Source organism: Tenrec ecaudatus, chromosome 6, assembly GCF_050624435.1.
Source record: "Tenrec ecaudatus isolate mTenEca1 chromosome 6, mTenEca1.hap1, whole genome shotgun sequence".
Lineage (NCBI taxonomy): Eukaryota > Metazoa > Chordata > Mammalia > Afrosoricida > Tenrecidae > Tenrec > Tenrec ecaudatus.
Window position 1 is genome coordinate 43,137,171 of NC_134535.1, and position 8,323 is coordinate 43,145,493.

Sequence of the window (8,323 nt, forward strand, 5' to 3'; positions counted from 1 at the left end):
TAATGGGGAATTTTAGACCTAGTTCCTGATTATAACAGAGAAACAAAAGGTAATCTACAAATAATTGGGGTAAATGTTTGCAACTGACTAATAGTGTTATAGCATTCAGGGTTTATTCTTTAAAAACTGTCTTGAGCAATCACTTATTACTATAACTACTGTACAGTTTATTTTATAGCAGGTAATATCAGAGTGACAATGTCAAAAATCCTAATTTCTAAATTAAGTAAAGGATTTTTATATATTTTTAGAAATCTCATTATATATTTTTATTAAATATTAAATTTCTATGCAAAGTAATAGTTTACTAACAAAAGTAATAGTTCATCTCATTGGTTTGTGTTGCTTAGGTTAAGGCTTCGTCTATATGTAACAATTCATTGTTACATAAATGAGTAACTAAGAACAAACATTGGAACAGGGAATCATATTATTAGCAGGAAAAATGTAAAATAGAAAAATCCCAGAGAGATGAAAAACAACTCTGTGGTTCAGATCACGTCTTTGGTCTTAGTTTGGGGAAAACTTACAAATAAATTTTGAAATTTTATTTTAGAATTTGAATTTACCTCTTCTGATTATCAGTTACCTGCTATCAAATCTCAATTGCATTTTTTAATCCAAAAGTACTGTGTTTTTTTAAACATAAAGAAGATAATTCTTTGTCTACCTGTGGAACAAAGTCTATTTGAGAAAAGAGGGCAATGAAGGAAGTTAAGTAATGAGTAGAGATCAAAATTGAATGAGTAAAAAAACTGAGGCCAAAGGAGTCAGGTGTAGCATATTTCTCGACCTTTGCTGATACTAAGGCATATTAGAAATAATATTTGTTCGCCTTTAGCACTTTTGCGGAATGACTGCCAAGGCCACACACAACAACCTGAGAGCAGTATTTCAGAGGCCTTATTTTGCTATCAACAGGAATGGTAGCTCTGAAACCTGACACATCTGGGCAGAGTTTACAAATTCAGGCAAAATAAAAATTAAAAAGAAGCAACATTTAAATCAAGAAGAACCATATACATTTGTGAATAATTAGCATGAACTTTTAACTAGCTACCTTTAATACTATTTAACTCTACTTATGCTAAATAATATATATACTATTTATGACTGACTGCGTTTTGGCTTTTAGAAATTACTTCATGGATACTGTGCAGATGGAGAGAGCAGATATAATATATAACTACTGTCATAATTTTAATATTGTTCTAGCAATGTGGATGTTGGGAATACATGGGACAAAATACCAATCATAAGAAGAAAAACCCATAGTTATTGTATTACACACAGAAATAAAATAAATTACACTGATTGTGAATGAAAAATTTCCAGATTATAAAAAACCTCAGCTGCTTATTTTTTTAGTTTCTCATGCATCCAGACACAGATAAGGAACTTTCCATATATAATGGAGTTTGAGCCCATGATATGCAGAGTTCAATTCACAAGGCCCTGACGCAGCAATGTGTCATTCTAAATGGGCTTCACAACATTATTGTGAAGGTCTCCATCACCAAGAAAGCTCATTTGAAACTGGCTCTATAAGTCTGTGTCTCCACCTTATTGCGCTTAATTCCACTATTACTTAGAATCATGGGTGGTCATTCACTACTGTCTGCTTTAACCCACTATCTTAGAATCATAACGAGAGCCCATGCTTATTAATCATCAGTCCTTGTAGATACAAATTAAATGAGGCTTGAAGAGAATATGCTTTCTCCATACTAAGTGAGTAATGAATTTATCTGCCTAATGCCAAGAGAATGTTTCTGGATGGTTAGGACAAGAACATACAAGTCAAGGAAAGAAAAAAAATATATATGTTGTTTACAGCTTCCCCAATCAGTGTTGCCCTGGCAACTCCTTTCTACTAATTTTTCTTGCATTTTGGGGAGAGTTAGTTACCCACCTCTCTGACAGGGTTAAACAGATACCTGGTTATCCAAATGAGAATGTTTACAATCGTCCTAGATTCTTCATGTTCCAAAGCCTTCATATTCAATGTCCCCAATTCTTATTATTTAGTTATATATGCCTTTATCAAATAGCCTTTCTTCTTTTCATGATAATAATCCAGCTGGGGTCTAGAAGGAATTTAATAATTCCTGTAGTGGAACCCCACATATTAAAAAACAAGCAGAATCCCAGAGAGCTGATGTTTTATGGATAGTTAAATGTAGAGTTAAAAAGGCTTAGAATTCTTAAAAATAGTGCTTTTTTCTCTTCCCACATGTTATCTTTAGGAAAATGGTTTGTCTACGCTTTCTGTGTTAATGGCAGTCTCATATCTCCCCAAATCTGACACAATAAATAAATTCTACCAAAAAACAAACAAGCAAAACACCCAAATACACTCTTAGAGTTAATTCTGGCAAATAGTGACTCGATTGGACAGGATAAAATGATGGCTGTGGGTTTCCAAGACTGCAAGTCTCTCTGGGAGTAAAATGACACAGCTTTCCGTCAAGGAGTGGCCGATGGCTTCAAGCTGCTGTCCTTGTGAGCAGAGGCCCCACCCAGAACTCACTATATTGCCAGGCTTCCCAACTGGCATTTAATTAAACTATATATTTTTAGCATCATTTCTTTCTTTGAAAGCAGCAAGGAGCAAGTGTTAATAACAATATAGCCTTTAGGCCCGGAGGAGCTAGAGTCCAGGACTGAGTCCTGCCTTTGATGCAGCATCCCCACAGATGCAACTGATGGGCAGGGCGGCAACTCATGCATCGAGCCACTTTCAGCCATGACAGAAACGCCGATCTTGATGAGTTTTTAATGGATATTAGTGGAATTAAAATTATATCAGTCATTTTACAGTTCATTTCACAATTAGAAGACACATTCTCATTTATTTCAAGGAATATTTTTTCAAGAAGTATTGTTATCTGTGTACCCAATATTGACAAATTAGCAACTGTTTCCAAAGAGAAATTATTTCTGAATGTATAATGGGAAATTTTTTAAAAACCTTTTTATTAGGGGCTCATGCAACTTTTATTACAATCCATACATACATCAATTGTGTAAAGCCTATTTGTACATTCGTTGCCCCCATCATTCTGAAAACATTCACTTTCCATTTAATCCCCTGGCATCAGCTCCTCATTTTCACACCCCCCCTCCCCACTCTCCTCTCCCTCATGAACCCTTGATAATTTATAAATTATTATTTTGTCATATCTTACACTGTCCTATCTCTCTCTTCACCCACTTTTCTGTTGTCCATCCCCCAAGGTCCAGGTTATATGAAGATCCCTGTAATCAGTTACCCCTTTCTACCCCACTACACCCCTTCACCCTCCCGGTATCACCACTCTCACCACTTGTCCTGAAGGGATCATCTGTCCTGGATTTCCTGTTTTTCCAGTACCTATCTGCACCAGTGTATATCCTCTAGCCTAGCCAGATTTATAAGGTAGATTGGGGATCATGATAGTGGGGGTGGGGTGGGAGGGAGGAAGCATTTAGGGACTAGAAGAAAGTTGTATGTTTCATCATTGCAACACTGCACCCTGACTGGCTCATCTTCTCCCAGATACCCTTCCATAAGAGGATGTCCAGTTGCCTACAGATAGGCTTTGGGTCCCCACTCTGCAGTCCCCATCATTTACAAAGATATGATTTTTTTGTTCTTTGATGCCTGATACCTCATCCCTTCAACCCCTAGTGATCATGCAGGCTGGTGTACTTCTTCCATGTGGGCTTTGTTGCTTCTGAGCTAGATGGCCGCTTGTTTACCTTCAAGCCTTTGAGACCCCAGACACTATATCTTTTGACAGCCGGGCACCATCAGCTTTCTTCACCACATTTGCTTCTGCACCTGCTTTGTCTTCAGCGATTATGTTGGAAAGGTGAGCATGATGGATTGCCACTTTAATAGAATGAAGTATTCTTGAATTGAGGGAGTATTTGAGTGGAGGCCCAATGTCCATCTGCTACCTTAATACTAAATCTATGCATATATGCACATAGATCTATTTCCACATCCTCATATATAAATATATTTACATATGTACATGCCTTTATTTAGACCTCTATAAATGCCTTTTGCCTCCAAGCTCTTTCCTCTATGTCCTTTTACTTTCATCTTGTCCCGCTATCATATTCAGCCTTCATTTGGGTTTCAATAATTCCTTCCTGTTACATTACCCTTGATCATGCCCTACCAGGCCTCTTACACCCTCCTCACCACCAATTGGGGTCACTTGTTGTTCCCTTGTCCCTGGGGGTGTTAACATCACTTCCTTTCCCCCCACCTTCCCCTCTCCCTTTTCCCCCCAGAACTCAGTCCCGCTGTTTCCTCCTCCAGATTGTTCATCCAGCCTATCTTATTTAGACAGACCTGCGGAGATAATAACATGCACAAAAACAAGACAGAGCAAAACCAAGCAACAAAAGAAAACAAAACAACAACAACAAAAAACAGTGACAAAAAACCCAGCAACAACAAAAAATAAAAGCTTGTAATTAGTTTTTAAAGATGCATAATTCTATTTTTAGAACTGATTTTAACAGGGCCCCATTGTTGATCATTACTTTACTGTAGCAAATATTCTTTACAATGCAGTTTGTCCCTGATTTATTGGCATCTTGAAGCTGAGCCTCCCATGTAAGCTTAACTTTTTCAGTTAGAAGTTTGAGCACTGCAGTTTTTCTTTTTGGGGAAAGTGCTCATTCAACTGTGTCATCCAAAAAAATCCGTGTTCTTGGTTGCTAAGTTTGTCACAAAAGTGAAATGAGATAATTCTTAATTACTGGAGCCACCATCAAATACATTGTCTTTTATTCTTTCACTTAAAAAGTATATTCTCAGTTCCCCTAAGAAAGGAGGACTGACACAGGTGCATCCCAGAAGTTTCTGTGGAGCTGCCTTCTGGAATGTCACTGTTGTTGTCAGCCTGCCTGTTTCTCTTACCCTACCTTCTGCCACTCCCAGGGGACCACATGAGAAAGTTCCCTCAGGGCGACAGTCTCCAAACCAATTGTTTTATCAAGGCTCTCCCAGGAACCCATTATCATAGATAATTGAAGTTGACTGTACTCTCATTATAATAAGGACATCATAGGTTTTAGTCTGAAGCTTAATGCACACAACCCTAGGGAAGGGTGAGGAAGTTGAACTTGGATAGACCTGAACTTCAAGAAGCACATTCAGCAAGGAGGCAGGAAATAGGGAACAGATTATATCACCGATAATACACGATCTAAAAACAAAAACAAAAATCATGACTAATAAGAAATCACAAGAATGAATTTCTGAAATTTTGGAAGAAACAAATCTACACAATGTTTGTGGCACATATAATGGTGATTCACTTTGAGTGGAAGCAGTAGTATTTTGAAATGTCCCACTATAAAAACATCAGAGTATTTCCCAACCTCCCATCAGCCTACCCTCATAACGCAGGGGGAAGACAGTTCAACAGAAACGGACCTGGATTTCAAAGATGCTGAAACGAGGCCGCTGCAGTTATTTTCCATTCAGCATGATAAGCAGGGAACAAAAATGAGTACTCTGGCTCTCCTCTCCCAGAATCGGCCCTTGTATTGGTCATGTGGTCTTTTAAAGAATCAAATTTTAGGTTTTCCTTTCCTTTCCTTTGTCTTGCCTCATTGCTTTGTGTGACCGAGTTTTCCTTTCAAATATCCTGATATATGAAACCTCTTGCAACTTTAGACTTGCAAGATGCTATTTTGTGCTTCAACAAGAGATGACATCTAGCCAAAGCCATCCAAGGAACATTTAGGAATCCCCTCCAAGAATATCGCACACACCATGCCCTGGCTAGTGCAAACGCTTGAACATGCCCAGAGACACCTCAGGGATCTGCTACCGAAAGGCGACAGTCTTGAAAATCCTGTAGAGCACGTCGACCCTGACACAGGGGTTCTCTGTGAGTCAGAATCCACTTCACGGAAACGAACAACACAGCCTGTTGTGGATACGAGATGGAAACGATTCAAGACAGGGCTACACTCTCAAAGTGCTTATTGAGGAGGTAAGACACACACCGAGAGAAAGCTGCATGTTGGTAGTAAAAAAAGCAACCTGACACATTGTAAAGGGTGATGTGTAAGGAAAAGTGAATTAGAAGGAAGTCAACATTATTTCATGATCTATTTTTAGCTTGAGAGCTTGAGATCATATTTTAAATCACAGCTATGATAGACATCATCACTTCAACCATATAGACAACAAAGCTAAGTTCAAGTGGAGCAATGCTGTGTCCATGATAATGCAGCCCACTTTAAAATGAATGTGAAAGCTTTTGTTTTGGGACTCTGAAAGCTGTAGAAAAATAGAGAGAGAATAACTGATTAAAGGAATAAAAAAAGAATGAAAAAGCAAAATTGTTGAGAAACCTAGGTTAGTTCAATTTAGGAAATGTGAGAGACTAATATTTGGTGAGTTCATACTTAATTTTGGTAAAAATTAAAGACAATGAAATAATCAAAACTGGCTTTGAGTATATTATTTTGGAAGGGAGTTATGATGGTTTTATGCATCAACTTGACTATAATGCTGAGTTTTGGGCCAGAAAGATTCTTCTGAAGACATTTTGTAGATGGAATTGACACCTATAATCAGCAGCCTTTAAATAAAGGAAATACCATTGAGTGGGCCTCCTGTAAGCATTGAAGAGCTTCAAAACAGAAACTGAGGGTCACTCTAGAAAGCGACATTCTTCCTCAACACTAGAGCAGCGCTATCCTATGTGAGTGAGTTTCCTGCTTGCCAGACAGGATTTCTGCCATGTCAGACCCACAGTTCCTATAAACAAACAAACAAATAAATAGATGTAGAACCAATTAGGAGCTTTGATTTGATATAGTTGTACTGCCTAGCAGTATTGCAGAAGTCTATGAAGAATCTGCTAATGTGCTAATGAGTGACTACTGAAAGAATTATACCAAAAAAGATGCAAGATATGGTTGATAATGTTATCTATAGAAAACTTGAGTTATAAAAAAGTACAAAATTATAAAATGGGAAAATTGTGATGTTCTCAATGAAACCCAGAGAGATAAAAAAAATCAAGATTATTATTTGCTTATTTCACAGAATTGGTAGAACATCAATTCAAATTTAGTCACTAGAATTTAGGAAATATGCATAACTCAATCCAATCATTAGAATAACTTAACCTGGGAAGGGGATTATTTTTAAAAAAAGAAGAAGAAGAAAGGATATATGAGATCAAAAATTGAAGCAAGAAAAGTGACATCATACAGTGAGAATTGAGCCAACTATTCTACCACAGTCAGAGGAAAACTGAAAATAAAATTTAAATTTGCTGATAAGGAAGAATCCTGCCAATGTTTACTCTTATAAATATTGAGGAGGCCATACTGCAACGGGTTGAATGAACGGATGGTGGAAAGTGGGAGTTAGTTCAAGTGACCTAATCTTTGGAGTATAAAAATAAAAAGGGGTCTGTATCATGAAAACCAGCAACAATTAAAGTCATGTATATTCATGCTAACAGCAATCATATGCGCTTCAGAGTAAAACTCCGCATCATAGGCTAGTCAATGGTTATGATATTTTAGCAGCAAGTGCCCAGGCCTTTCTCCTTAGGAGTGTCTGGGTGGAATTAAGCAACCAGTGTTTTAATCAGTAGCCTATACTTAATTGTTTGGAACACCTAAGATCTGGGAGACCAAATAAATGGAAAATATTTTGTATTTTATTTATATGTATACAACTACTATTCCTCCTATTTAGGGCACCAGTGGCCTAGAGGTTATGTGTTAGAGCCAGAGTCGGAGTCCACTCCATGACAGTGGGTTTGGCTTAATTTCCTCAACATACAGGACACATGAGAGTTATGAGGAGATATAACCCCTGATACACAACTTACCTGACTTTAAACCATGGAATGTTCCCTTATTCTGTTCGAATGACAACCTCTTAGTCCATGTAGAGTTTCCACATGAACATCATTAAGTAGTCCAGAATTCCCAGTCTTCTGGGAATTTGCTATAATAGATAAACCTAAGTGCCTTTACAGAGTCTAGAAAACACAATTAAACATATGTCTGATGTTCTTTGCTTTCAGCCAAGATCCAACTGAAATCAGCAAAGCCATCCCTTGTTCCACTTCCTTTCTGAATCTGGCCTGAACCTCTGGCAGTTCCCTCAGAATTTGATGTTTAAAACACTGAAGATAAAAGACTTTGGGATGACATCAGGCACACCACATGTGAAGAAAGCCAAAGTTCACTAAAAAGAGGAAAGAAAAGAAAGATCAGCAGGGATTTCACAAGAGACTCTGAAACTTGCTCTTGATTAGAGAGTATCTATGACAAATGGAAGAAA